This window comes from Scylla paramamosain, chromosome 29, assembly GCF_035594125.1.
Source record: "Scylla paramamosain isolate STU-SP2022 chromosome 29, ASM3559412v1, whole genome shotgun sequence".
In the NCBI taxonomy this organism is placed as follows: Eukaryota; Metazoa; Arthropoda; class Malacostraca; order Decapoda; family Portunidae; genus Scylla; species Scylla paramamosain.
In genome coordinates this window covers 1,227,479-1,243,174 of record NC_087179.1, presented here as the reverse complement: position 1 = coordinate 1,243,174, position 15,696 = coordinate 1,227,479, and positions in this window count along the sequence as shown.

Below are 15,696 nucleotides of genomic sequence, written 5' to 3'. Positions count from 1 at the left end.
AACGGTGTCAGGACAACTAGTGTTGCAGGATTTAAGTCAGCAGTGTGGTCCATTTTGTGGAGTCGCCGTTACCATAGCAACGGCACGGCTCCTTTTATGTTACTCGAGAGGCTCCCAAAAGCGTTTGATAGGGGAGATCCGGGCGTTCCTGGCGCTCCGGGCGTCGCCTTCTCAAACGCAGCCCTGATTCATAGTGTCTTGCTTTCCGTGATGAACATTCCTCTCTGCACACAGCACTCTGGAATGATCCTCGATGTAACTCAGTGGTATGTAGTATGGATAATTCTTGATGAACACTTTTGTTTGCTTGTTTTCTTCCGTGATCTGCGTCAGCTTCATAGTGTTGCCATTGTAGAGATGTCAAACCTATGTAAGGAACTTCACCGTGTCCTTGTCCTGCGTGACTGCAATGATGGATTTTGGGAGTCATCCGAGGTTGTACAGAGAGATTCCGGTGCTTGACTGCCACCTTCGCCAGCCATATATCGGCGCGACACCCCACTGGGGAAGAAGAGGCGATACGTTTCTTTTTGGGTATTGTTGTTTATCTCCTAAGATGAGGCCTGCTGATCACTATAATCTGGAGTTTCACCTTGTTTGCTCTTTTTACGGTGTTGCGTCAACGTGAAACCATCACTGTCCACTATTTCCATGCTGTCAGTCACTGTTCGGAGCCGCTTCACCGCTGAGCTACAATGTGCTCGTGGGTCATCACTAGTCACTGCTAAAGCAACACAATGTTCGAAGGTAGTATAGTCACAAACAAGGTTACTGTTCTCCAACACACTTCTGAGAATCATCACTCAGCCATGATGATGGATCTGACTCTGTGACCAGCGGAGAAAGGATATGTCCTGTCCCACTGTTGTCACAGGGTCAACTGAAAGAGAGAGAGAGAGAGAAAGAGAGAGAGAGAGAGAGAGAGAGAGAGAGAGAGAGAGAGAGAGAGAGAGAGAGAGAGAGAGAGAGAGAGAGAGAGAGAGAGAGAGAGAGAGAGAGAGAGAGAGAGAGAGAGAGAGAGAGAGGTATAGGAGGGTGGTGGAGAGGGGGATGAAGGGGGAACTTTCTGATCACAGGAAGGGACAGGGCATGGACCAGGATGGAAAGGTCAAGTGGGTGGAGCCTCAAGGCTTAGTTTTTAAAGGGGGCTGAACTTATCCCAAGAAAACAAAAGCCTTCACCAGGTAGGAGGTGACAGGTGTCGTTACTGAATAATTATGTAACCCAGGAATGACAAAGAGTTTACTTCTGGTGACTGCCAAAGTTGCTCTCCAACTAGCCAAAGACTCTTCATCAATATAGAATGTCAAAATCTTTCTCGATCAAACTCCCCTCGTGACATCTGGCACCTAGCCTAAAGTATCTACTTTTTGTTTTTACTTCCCAGTCGTTTCCTTTTCTATCTCAACCTGATGCTACCAATCACATTTACTCTATTTCTAAGAATGAACCAAACCTTCACTAAAGACTACCTTGGATGATTCAGGGTTCGTTCCTCCTCTTCTTTCGCCCTCCGACTATGTCTTGCCTCTCATTAAGATGCTTTGCAATGATGTTTTCCATGGTCTCATTGGCCTTAATCCTCGGATGGCTTATGGAGCTGATGACGTTCCTCCTACTGTTCTCTGAAACTGTGCATCCGTGCTTGCACATCTTTCTGTCATTATATACCTTTTATTCTTGCTGGACGTTTGCCTACATGCAGCTTGTTCCTTAGAAGGGTGTCCGCTCTAATCCCTTAAATTATCTTCCTATTGTTTTAATTTTCGGGCTCTCTAAAGTTTTCCTGTCTTTTTTTACTATCCTCAACAGAAAGATCCTTAATCATCTATCACTTCACAATCTTATATCTGATCACCAGTATAGATTCCGTCGAATCTATTGGTGATCTGGATTTTCTTACCTTGTCTTTTAGGAATTTTGGTGAAACTTTCGCTGTTGCCTTGAGGCGATGTCACACAAGGCAAATTTCTCCAAGCATGCTGCCCTTTTTTGCCGGTGAGACCGGCAATACAAGTTTGGCGTCATAAAAGGATTGTACCGTTGTACTGACGCCTCGTCATTCCGACAACAAACCCCAAGTAAACATCTCTTTAGCCACTTTATTTCGCCTTAATTATTACAAAATTACTTATAAGTTATCATATACGACTGCATGTTTTTTTTTTATGGCTTTCGATTTGATGATGTAACAAGGACGCTGTAATAAATCTTTCGCTTCACTTGGCATCTAGGCCGTGCGGTGTTATCTCCACAGGCCGCGCCCTGCTGGCCATGGTCAGGTCACTCCAGGGTTGAGGTGGCAAAGCGCGAGCAGGTCCTACAGCGAACATCCCGAGTACTAATTAATAGTCTGAATCCAGTAAACAATCCATTTCCATAACTAGGGAGATAGTGGAACAGGAGATAGATAGGCTAAAACAGTTCAAGTCAACAGGATCTGATGAAATATATCCCAGAGTACTTAAAGAATGTAAAGAGATTATTAGTGAGCCGTTAGTTTCTGTCTTTAGGAAATCAATGGAGTCGGGTGAGATACCAGTAATGTGGAGGCAGGCTAATGTAAGAAAGGAGATAAAACTTTAGCGTCTAATTATAGACCTGTCAGCTTAACTTCAGTTGTAGGTAAAATGTTAGAGTCAATAATAGCGAGGAACATTAGGGAGCATTTAGACAAACATAACTTGATCAATCAGTCACAGCATGTCTTCACGAAGGGGAAGTCTTGCCTGACAAACTTGTTAAGTTTTTACAGTAAGGTGTACGAGGCAGTAGATAATGATGATAGTTATGATATCTTATATCTGGACTTTAGTAAAGCATTTGACAAGGTACCCAATCAAAGGCTCCTAAGAAAGGTTAGGGCACACGGGATAGATGGGAAGGTGTTAGGCTGGATAGGGTCATGGCTTGATAACAGGCGACAGAGAGTGGTAATAAACGGCTCGAAATCCGAGTGGGGTCATGTAATTAATGGGGTGCCACAGGGATCAGTATTAGGGCCATTGTTATTTCTAATATATATCAATGACTTGGATAGTGGAATTAGTAGTGATGTTAGTAAATTTGCGGATGACACAAAGGTAGGTAGATTAATTAGGTCAGAAGCGGATGCCATCGCCTTGCAGGCAGACTTAGATAGAATGAATGAATGAATGGACGGATAGATGGCAAATGCAATTTGATATCGAGAAATGCAAAGTGCTTAGCGTAAGTAGGAGAAACCCACACAACAGGTACACATTAAACAACCAAACTCTGGTAGGTGCAGGGTACGAGAAAGATTTAGGAGTTATAGTTAGCTCTGAACTCCGTCTAGGGAAACAATGCATAGAAGCCAGAAACAAGGCAAATAGGGTACTAGGATTCATTTTTAGGAGTGTTAAAGGTAGAAGGCCGGAAGTAATATTAAAGTTATACTTGGCGCTGGTCAGACCTCATCTAGACTACGCTGTGCAGTTCTGGTCCCCACATTACAGGAAAGATATAGGTCTATTAGAATCAGTACAGAGGAGAATGACTAAAAGGATACAGGGGATGAGGAGTATTCCTTACGAGGCGAGGTTGAAGCTGTTAAATTTACATTCTCTAGAGAGACATAGGTTAAGAGGGGACCTGATAGAAGTCTTTAAGTGGTATAAGGGTTATATAACAAGGGAGATGTAAGCAAAATTCTTAGGATCAGCAACCAGGGTAGAACAAGAAATAACGGGTTCAAGCTTGAAAAATTTAGGTTTAGGAAGGAGATAGGAAAAAATTGGTTCTCAAATAGAGTGGTAGATGAGTGGAACGGACTCAGTAATCATGTAGTTAGTGCTAGGACACTAGAGAGCTTTAAGAGAAGATTAGACAAGTTTATGGATGGGGATAACAGATGGAAATAGGTAGGTGTGTTTCATACAGGGACTACCACGTGTAAGCCTGGTCGCTTCTTGCAGCTTCCCTTATTTCTTATGTTCTTATGTTCTTTTGTTCAGTATACCTCAATTAATTTGTGCCGAGATTTTACATTCCAACAAAACTTAGTGCGGGACTCCATCAAGAAACGTTGTTCATCTCACCAGCTGCAGTTGTCAAATAAGCGCTATAAATAGTTTCACACACCACACAAACAAATCACAAGCATGCACTGATACATATACTTCTTCTTTCTAAGTTTTATAGTTGACAATTTTACTTATAAAGTATGACAATATATTTTTATTGTACATGTACAACTTGTAGTATGACGGTTTTTTGACCTTAAATACTCCCAACAAGTCCGGCACCATAGCTGTTTTCTATTCTTCCCGACAATAAAAAACGAGCAGGTAGACGTTATTTGCTGCTCACTTTATCTAGCCGCCAGCAAAAATGGGCAGCATGCTGTAAGAGATTTACCCTGTGTGACGCCGCCTTTATACACATCAAGCATTTGATAGAGTCTGGCATAAAGCTTTAATTTTCAAACTATCTTTTACGAAAAAAATATTCAAACAGTACAGAAATATACTGATTAAAGTAATAAGAAACACCAGAGAAAATTACTTTAAATCGAAGTAAAAAGAAAATGCAAGAGACATTAAAAAGACATGGGGAAACGGTGATCAAAATGTTCGGAAAAAAAATAATATAAATAAATTACCTGATTCTGTCATATTTCAGAATGAAGTCAAAACCAGCAATCAAAACATAGCGGAATCATTTAACAATTTATTTCGTAATATTACTTACAGCTTATCATCTAATATTCACCCACCTACAACTACAAAAACTCAATTCCTCCATCTATCAACTCGACACAACCTTCCAGACAACTATCCCCTCTTCTTCAATGGCACTCAACTGTCCCCCTCTTCTACAATGAACATCCTCGGTCTGTCCTTTACTTATAATCTGAACTGGAAACTTCACATCTCATCTCTAGCTAAAACAGCTTCTATGAAGTTAGGTGTTCTGAGACGTCTCCGCCAGTTTTTCTCACCCCCCTCTTAACTCTTAACCTAACTCTGTACAAGGGCCTTATCTGTCCATGTATGGAGTATGTTTCATATGTCTGGGGGGGTTCCATTCATACTGCTCTTCTAGACAGGGTGGAATCAAAAGCTTTTCGTCTCATCAACTCCTCTCCTCTAACTGACTGTCTTCAGCCTCTCTCTCACCGCCGCAATGTTGCATATCTAGCTGTCTTTTACCGCTATTTTCATGCTAACTGCTCTTCTGATCTTGCTAACTGCATGCCTCCCCTCCTTCTACGGTCTCGCTGCACAAGACTAACTTCTTTCTCTCACCCCTATTCTGTCCACCTCTCTAACGCAAGAGTTAACCAGTATTCTCAGTCATTCATCCCTTTCTCTGGTAAACTCTGGAACTCCCTGCCTGCTTCTGTATTTCCCACCTTCCTATGACTTGAATTCCTTCAAGAGGGAGGTTTCAAGACACTTATTCATCAATTTTTGACCACTGCTTTGATCCTTTTATGAGACTGGCATTTCAGTGGGCATTTTTTTTATTAGATTTTTGTTGTCCTTGGCCAGTGTCCTTCCTACATAAAAAAAAAAAAAACATTTAATACTTATTTAACTGAGTCTGTTCCATTTCCTTTTTTTTTTTTTCTTCTTCAGCCTACATCACTTGAGGAAGTTAAAATTGCCATTATGAACATAAGATCAACATCTCCAAGATCTCATGTCCTAAACATGAAAAAAAATAAATAAATAAAATAAAATAAAATATTAAAGAATGCTGTAATGAATATCTCCTTTCATTGAATATAGAGCTTTTAAGGAAGGATGTTTCCCAAAGCATCTCCAGGTAGCTAGAGTGATAACGCTCTTAAAAAAAAAAAAAAGTGATAATTATCTTCATTGTAATTACAAGCCAGTATCAATCCTACCAAGTTTTAGCAAAGTTTTATAAAAAATAAATAAAATGTAGCTCGTTGACTATTTAATTATCTCTCAAAATTTTAATTATAGTGTCTCAGTTTGGTTACCGTCCTAACTTTTCTACCGAACTTGCTATACATCAGCTTTCCCAAAACACATACAATACACTCGATAGTAAAATGTACCACAAATCTGTTTTCTTTCAATTCTCTAAAGCTTTCAACACTATCACATTCAGTTTTGTTGGAGAAATTAAAGATTTATGGCATTCGTGGTCCAGCATATACTCAATTTAAGTTATTTAAGTAAGAGGAAACAATGCATGTCCCATCATCATATTTTACCCGTTCCTTTATGGTGTACCAATGGGATCTATGCTAGGGCCAATTTTATTTTTACTTTACGTAAATGACATAATATGCAGTACTGACAAAGCAAAGTGAATCCTTTTTAGTGATGACATGATTATGTTTCTCCACGGACAAAAAATTCTTGATATTAAAAATAATCTAAATAGTGAGTTAATACATGTATCTAACTGGATCAAAGGCAACAAACTAACCTTAAATATTACTAAAACACATGGTAACGCACCTTTTGGTGACACACCCAGTTGTCCTATCGCTCCAATCCCTCCTCAGGATCCCCCTAAGCGAAGGTGCCTCTGGCGTTTTGCCTCTGCTAGTTGGGGGGACCTGAGGAGGTATTTTGCTGATTTCCCTTGGAATGACTACTGCTTCCGTGTCAGAGACCCGTCTTTGTGTGCTGAGCGCATAACAGAGGTGATAGTGTCTGGCATGGAGGCGTACATTCCTCACTCTTTTTCTCGACCTAAACCTTCGAAACCTTGGTTTAACACAGCTTTTTCTCGTGCTATACATGATAGAGAGGTGGCCCACAAAAGGTACTTAAGCCTTCCATCACCAGAATCTCATGCACTTAATATTTCTGCCCGGAACCATGCCAAGTCTGTTCTCCAACTAGCCAAAAACTCCTTCATTAACAGAAAGTGTCAAAACCTTTCAAGATCTAACTCCCCTCGTGACTTCTGGCATCTAGCCAAAAATGTCTCCAATAACTTTGCTTCTTCTTCCTTCCCTGCTTTATTTCAACCAGATGGCACCACTGCTATCATATCTATATCTAAAGCTGAACTCTTCGCTCGAAACTTTGCTAAAAATTCTACCTTGGACGATTCTGGGCTTGTTCCTCCCTCTCCTCCACCCTCTGACTACTTCATGCTACCTATTAAAATTCTCCGCAATGATGTTTTCCATGCCCTCGATGGCCTAAACGCTCGGAGGGCTTATGGACCTGATGGTGTCCCTCCTATTGTTCTCCGAAACTGTGCCTCCGTGCTTGCACCTTGCCTAGTCAAACTCTTTCAGCTCTGTCTGTCAACATCTACCTTTCCTTCTCGCTGGAAGTTTGCCCACATTCAGCCTGTTCCTAAAAAGGGTGACAGTTCTAATCCCTCAAACTACCGTCCTATTGCTTTAATTTCCTGCCTATCTAAAGTTTTTGAATCTATCCTCAACAGGAAGATTCTTAAACATCTATCACTTCACAACCTTCTATCTGATCGCCAGTATCGGTTCCGTCAAGGCCGCTCTACTAGTGATCTTCTGGCTTTCCTTACTAAGTCTTGGTCATCCTCTTTTGGAGGTTTTGGTGAAACATTTCCTGTTGCCTTGGACATATCAAAAGCTTTTGATAGAGTCTGGCATAAAGCTTTGATTTCCAAACTACCCTCCTGCGGCTTCTATCCTTCTCTCTGTAACTTCATCTCAAGTTTCCTTTCTGACCGTTCTATTGCTGCTGTGGTAGACGGTCACTGTTCTTCTAAATCTATTAACAGGGGTGTTCCTCAGGGTTCTGTCCTGTCACCCATTCTCTTCTTATTATTCATTAATGATCTTCTAAACCAAACTTCTTGTCCTATCCACTCCTACGCTGATGATACCACCCTGCACTTTTCCACATCTTTTCATAGACGTCCAACCCTTCAGGAGGTAAACATTTCACACAGGGAAGCCACAGAACGCTTGACTTTTGATCTTTTTAAAATTTCTGATTGGGGCAGAGCAAACTTGGTATTGTTCAATGCCTCAAAAACTCAATTCCTCCATCTATCAACTCGACACAACCTTCCAGACAACTATCCCTCTTCTTCAGTGACACTCATCTGTCCCCCTGTTCTATACTGAATATCCCCGGTCTGTCCTTTACTTATAATCTGAACTGGAAACTTCACATTAATTTTCATCTCTAGTTAAAACAGCTTCTATGAAGTTAGGTGTTCTGAGACGTCTCCGCTAGTTTTTCTCATCCCCCTAGTTGCTAACTCTGTACAAGGGCCTTATCCGTCCGTATATGGAGTATGCTTCACATGTCTTGGGGGAGTTCCACTCATACTGCTCTTCTAGACAGGTTGGAATCAAAAGCTTTCTGTCTCATCAACTCCTCTCCTCTAACTGACTGTCTTCAGCCTCTCTCTCACCGCCGCAGTGTTGCATCTTTAGCTGTCTTCTACCGCTATTTTCATGCTAACTGTTCTTCTGATCTTGCTAACTGCATGTCTCCCCTACTCCTGCGACCTCGCTGCACAAGACTTTCTTCTTTCTCTCATCCTTATTCTGTCCACATCTCTAACGCAAGAGTTAACCAGTATTCTCAATCATTCATCCCTTTCTCTGGTAAACTCTGGAATTCCCTGCCTGCTTCTGTATTTCCATCTTACTATGACTTGAACTTCTTCAAGAGGGAGGTTTCAAGACACTTATCCATCAATTTTTTTGTACTGCTTTGACGCTTTTATGGGACTGGCATTTCAGTGGACTTTTTTTTTTATTGAATTTTTGTTGCCCTTGGCCAGTGTCCCTCCTACATAAAAAAAAAAAAAAATGTTAATGTTTATATTGATAATCTCAGGCTTCAAAAAGTTGATGAGTTTATGTTTTTAGGAGTTTTAGTTGATGACAAATGAAAATGAAAATTCTATACATCAGACGTAATTACAAAGCTTAGCAAAATTCTTGGTGTTTTTATATAAAGTACGTATTAGCATACTCATTGAGACAAATTTACCAAACACTTGCTTACCCACACACAATTTATACCGCACAGCTATATGGGGAGAGGTCAACAAAACTTGCCTTGTTAATTTTTTGTCACACATACACACACACACACACACAAAAAAAAAAAAAAACGATACGTGTATTAACTCACAACCATCGATGTATTGCCACAAACAGCTTATTTGAAGACCTAAAACTCCTGAAATTTCCAGATGTAATGTTTCTTTAGATCAATCTCTTTGTCCGCAAGTCACTATATACTTATAAAAGTCAAATCAATTTCCACTTATTGTCATGTAATTCAGACAGCCGGCGACCGTATGATCTGAGAGTGCTATTATGTAAAACATTTCATGCTCAGCAGACTATTGCAGCCAGCGGTGCGAGATGTTAGAATCTCTTGCCAGAAGAAGTCAATAACATTGTATCACTTAGCACCTTCAAATACACAATAAAGGAAAAAGTTTTAATGGATATTACCTATGTATAATTGGGCATATATCATATTTATTTATTACATTTATTGTTAACACCAGCTGAACTTTTCATGTAAATATCTTTATTAAACTTGTATTAACAATCTATTTACATATATTGTTAATACAAGTTTAACTTTTTTCTATATATCATGATTATGTATTTTCTTTATTTACATACGTTATTACTATGAGATTTCTGTATATATTATTTGTACGTGTCTTTATCTATTTCTATACATTGTTAATATGGTGTTTATCTTGTATGTACCTTGATTTCATGTATGTTGTTTTAGTTTAGGGTTACCATGTTAAATACTATGTATCTTGTTTACCTTAATTACCTAACTCCTAGGCCTGTAATCTGACGCTATATACAATTATAGTAAAAGCAGTTGTGTAAAAGAACCTCGGCTCAACGGACTTGATCCTCGCAATACCACGCCATGTATTATGTACTTGTGAGTATGAGGGTAATAAATATATCGTATGGTATCTATAACTTGCGGCGCCTTCATTATTTTTTTTTTCTTTTTAGCAATATATTAAAAATCTCTATAACTTCGTCTCAAGTTTCCTTTCTAAACATTCTGTTGCTGCTGTAGCACATGGTCACTGACTTCTGTGTCTATTAACAGTTGTGTTCCTTACAGTTCTGTCCTATCATCCACTCTGTTCATGTTATTCATCAGTGATCTTCTAAGCCAAATTTCTTGTCCTATCCACTCCGTTGATGATACCACTCTGCGTGTCCTTTCATAGACGTCCAAGTCTTCAAAAATTTAACAGCTCACGCAAGGAAGCTACATAACTCCTAACTTTTAATCTCTTTAAAATATCTGACTGTGGCAGAACAAACTCAGTGTTGTTGAATGCCTCAAAAACTCAATTCCTCAATCTATCAATTTGACACAAACTTCCAGATAACTATCTCCTCTTTTTCAGTGACATTCACCTCCCCTTCTCTTTGACATTGAACATCCTCGTTTCATCCTTTATTAATATTCTAAAATGGAAACTTCACATCTCATCTCTAGATAAAGTAACTTCTATGAAGTTTGGCGTTCTGAGTCGTCTCCAGATTTTCTCATCCCACCGGGTACTAACTGTGTACAGTGGTAATATGTTCAGGGGCCATGTATGGAGTATGCTTTATATAAATCGGGGGTTTCCACTCACAAGTATTTCGTCGTATCTACTCCTATCCTCTAACTGATAATTTTCAGCCTCTCTCATCGCTGCCATGTTGCACCTCTTGTTATCTTCTACCGCTATTTTCGCGCTACCATCTCTTTTTATCTTTTGAACTACATGCCTCCCTTCCTCCCGCAGCCTCTCTGCGTAAGACTACTTTTTCATACCTCTGTTTTATGTACCTCTCTAATCCAAGAACTAACCACTATTTTCAGTCCTTAGTCCCTTTTCCTGGTAAGCTCTGTAATTTTTTGCTTGTTTGTTTTTTTTTTTTTTATGTAGGAAGGACACTGGCCAAGGGCAACAAAAATCTAATAAGAAAAATGCCCACTGAAATGCCAGTCCCATAAAAGGATCAAAGCAGTGGTCAAAAATTGGTGGATGTCTTGAAACCTCCCTCTTGAAGGAATTCAAGTCATAGGAAGGTGTAAATACAGAAACAGGCAGGGAGTTCCAGAGTTTACCAGAGAAAGGGAAGAATGATTGAGAATACTGGCTAACTCTTGCGTTAGAGAGGTGGACAGAATAGGGGTGAGAGAAAGAAGAAAGTCTTGTGCAGTGAGGCCGCGGAAGGAGGGGAGGCATGCAATTAGCAAGATCAGAAGAGCAGTTAGCATGAAAATAGCGGTAGAAGACAGCTAGATATGCAACATTGCGGCGGTGAGAGAGAGGCTGAAGATAGTCAGTTAGAGGAGAGGAGTTGATGAGACGAAAAGCTTTTGATTCCACCCTGTCTAGAAGAGCAGTATGAGTGGAACCCCCCCAGACATGTGAAGCATACACCATACATGGACGGATAAGGCCATTGTACAGAGTTAGCAGCTGGGGGGGTGAGAAAAACTGGCGGAGACGTCTCAGAACACCTAACTTCATAGAAGCTGTTTTAGCTAGAGATGAGATGTGAATTTTCTAGTTCAGATTATAAGTAAAGGACAGACCGAGGATGTTCAGTGTAGAAGAGGGGGACAGTTGAGTGTCATTGAAAAAGAGGGGATAGTTGTCTGGAAGGTTGTGTCGAGTTGATAGATGGAGGAATTGAGTTTTTGAGGCATTGAACAATACCAAGTTTGCTCTGCCCCAATCAGAAATTTTAGAAAGATCAGAAGTCAGGCGTTCTGTGGCTTCCCTGCATGATATGTTTACCTCCTGAAGGGTTGGACGTCTATGAAAAGACGTGGAAAAGTGCAGGGTGATATCATCAGCGTAGGAGTGGATAGGACAAGAAGTTTCGTTTAGAAGATCATTAATGAATAATAAGAAGAGAGTGGGTGACAGGACAGAACCCTGAGGAACAAAACTGTTAATAGATTTAGGAGAACAGTGACCGTCTACCACAGCAGCAATAGAACGGTCAGAAAGGAAACTTGAGATGAAGTTACAGAGAGAAGGATAGAAACCGTAGGAGGGTAGTTTGGAAATCAAAGCTTTGTGCCAGACTCTATCAAAAGCTTTTGATATGTCCAAGGCAGCAGCAAAAGTTTCACCAAAATCTCTAAAAGAGGATGACCAAGACTCAGTAAGGAAAGCCAGAAGATCACCAGTAGAGCGGCCTTGACGAAACCCATACTGGCGATCAGATAGAAGGTTGTGAAGTGATAGATGTTTAAGAATCTTCCTGTTGAGGATAGATTCAAAAACTTTAGATAGACAGGAAATTAAAGCAATAGGACGGTAGTTTGAGGGATTAGAACGGTCACCCTTTTGAGGAACAGGCTGAATGTAGGCAAACTTCCAGCAAGAAGGAAAGGTAGATGTTGACAGACAGAGCTGAAAGAGTTTGACTAGGCAAGGTGCAAGCACGGAGGCACAGTTTCGGAGAACAATAGGGGGGACCCCATTAGGTCCATAAGCCTTCCGAGGGTTTAGGCCAGCGAGGGCATGGAAAACATCATTGCGAAGAATTTTAATAGGTGGCATGAAGTAGTCAGAGGGTGGAGGAGAGGGAGGAACAAGCCCAGAATCGTCCAAGGTAGAGTTTTTAGCAAAGGTTTGAGCAAAGAGTTCAGTTTTAGAAATAGATGTGATAGCAGTGGTGCTATCTGGTTGAAATACAGGAGGGAAAGAAGAAGAAGCAAAGTTATTGGAGATATTTTTGGTTAGATGCCAGAAGTAACGAGGGGAGTTAGATCTTGAAAGGTTTTGACATTTTCTGTTAATGAAGGAGTTTTTTGAGATTCTGGTGATGGAAGGTTTAAGTACCTTTTGTGGGCCACCTCTCTATCATGTATAGCATGAGAACAAGCTATGTTAAACCAAGGTTTAGAAGGTTTAGGACGAGAAAAAGAGTGAGGAATGTACGCCTCCATGCCAGACACTATCACCTCTGTTATGCGCTCAGCACACAAAGACGGGTCTCTGACACGGAAGCAGTAGTCATTCCAAGGAAAATCAGCAAAATACCGCCTCAGGTCCCCCCAACTAGCAGAGGCAAAACGCCAAAGGCACCTTTGCTTAGAGGGATCCTGAGGAGGGATTGGAGTGATAGGACAAGATAAGGATATGAGATTGTGATCGGAGGAGCCCAACGGAGAAGAAAGGGTGACAGCATAAGCAGAAGGATTAGAGGTCAGGAAAAGGTCAAGAATGTTGGGCGTATCTCAAAGACGGTCAGGAATACGAATAGGGTGTTGCACCAATTGCTCTAGGTCATGGAGGATAGCAAAGTTGTAGGCTAGTTCACCAGGATGGTCAGTAAAGGGAGAGGAAAGCCAAAGCTGGTGGTGAACATTGAAGTCTCCAAGAATGGAGATCTCTGCAAAAGGGAAGAGGGTCAGAATGTACTCCACTTTGGAAGTTAAGTAGTCAAAGAATTTCTTATAGTCAGTGGAGTTAGGTGAGAGGTATACAGCACAGATAAATTTAGCATGAGAGTGACTCTGTAGTTGTAGCCAGATGGTGGAAAACTCGGAAGATTCAAGAGCGTGGGCACGAGAGCATTGCGCACATAAACGCAGCATCCAGCTTTGGATCGAAAATGAGGATAGAGAAAGTAGGAGGGAACAGAAGAGGGGTTACTGTCAGTTGCCTCAGACACCTGAGTTTCAGTGAGGAAAAGAAGATGAGGTTTAGAAGAGGAGAGGTGGTATTCTACAGACTGAAAGTTAGATCTTACACCGCGAATGTTGCGGAAGTTAATGAAGAAAAAGTTGAGGGGGGTGTCAAGACACTTAGGGTCGTCGACAGAAAGGCAGTCCGACCTGGGGACATTTATGGTCCCCTCCCCAGATGGGGACTCCGATGCTGGTGTAGGAGTCGCCATGATGATTTTAAAATTTTTGAGTGAAGGGTGTGTGTGTTATTAGGTGCTTGTAGTTTTGTGTGGAGGAAGAGAGTTGTCTTTAGTATACTCTTTCAAGAGGGAGATTTCAAGATACTTATCCTCCAATTTTGATAATCCTGATATATTATTTTATTTTATTTTATTTTATTTTATTTTGTTTATTTACTTATATATTTATTTTATTTATTTATTTATCTATTTATTTTTTTTTGCGGAGGGTATTGGCGCATCAGCGAGATTTTTATATTATTATCTTCGGTGGCCTAGGGCAGTTCCCATCTTGCATTAGAAAATTAATAAATAAGTAAAAAGAATAAAGTAAAATGTTTCAAGAAGGCATCTAAATTAGGATTAATATAAAAAAATAAAATAAAATAAACAAATAAAACACTCAAATCTCCTAGAAGAAAGGCATAAGTGTTTTCTTTTTTCATATATATATTTGAAATATCAAAACCAAGTTCTATATCATATTGATAAATAAGGTATATATATATATATATATATATATATATATATATATATATATATATATATATATATATATATATATATATATATATATATATATATATATATATATATTTTTTTTTTTTTCTTTTCTTCTTTTTTTTTTTTTTTTTCTTTAGGAGGGACACCGGCCAAGGGCAACAAAACTTTTATTAAAACACACACACACACACACACACACACACACACACACACACACACACACACTGGCGGTGGTCAAAAATTGAAGGATTAGTGTTTTGAAGCCTCTCTCTTGAAGGAATTCAAGTCTTAGAAAGGTGGAAATACAGAAGCAGGATGGGAGTTCCAAAGTTTACCAAGAAAGGGATGAATGATTGGGAATACTGGTTAACTCTTACGTTAGAGAGGTGGACAAAATAGGGGTGAGAAAAAGAAGAAAGTCTTGTGCAGCGATTCCGCGGGAGGAGGGGAGGCATGCAGTTAGCAGGATCAGAAGAGCAGTTAGCATGAATATAGCGGTAGAAGATAGCAAGAGATGCAGCATTTCTGTGATGAGAAAGAGGTTGAAGACAGTCAGTTAGAGGAGAGGAGTTGATGAGACGAGAAGCTTTTGATTCCACTCTGTCTAAAACAGCGGTATGAGTGGAACCAACCAAGACATGTGAAGCATACTCCATACATGGACGGATAAGGCCCTTGTATAGAGTTAACAACTGGCGAGACGTCTCAGAACACCTAACTTCATAGAAGCTGTTTTAGCTTGAGATGAGATGTGAAATTTCCAATATAGATTATAAGAAAAGGACAGATCGAGATTGTTCAGTGTAGAAGAGGGGGCCAGTTGAGTGTCACTGAAGAAGTTGTCATTGATAGTTGTGTGGAAGATTGTGTCGAGTTGATCGATGGAGGAGTTGAGTTTTTGAGGCATTGAACAATACTAAGTTTGCTCTGCCCCAATCAGAAATTTTAGAAAGATCAGAAGTCAGGTGTTCTGTGGCTTCCCTGCGGGAATTTTTTCCTTCCTGAAGGGTTGCACGTCTGTGAAAAGACAAAGAAAGCTGTAGGGTGGTATCATCAGCGGAGGAGTGGATAGGGCAAGAAGTTTGGTTTAAAAGGTCATTGATGAATAATAGGAAGAGAGTGGGTGACAGGACAGAACCCTGAGAATCACCACTGTTAATAAATTTAGAATAGTGATCGTATACTACAGCAGCAGTAGAACGGTCAGAAAGAAAATCTGAGATGAAGTTACAGAGAGAAGGATAGAAGCCACTGCCATCTCATCTATTTCTAAAGCTTTTTTTTTTCCTCATACCTTTGCTAAAAAC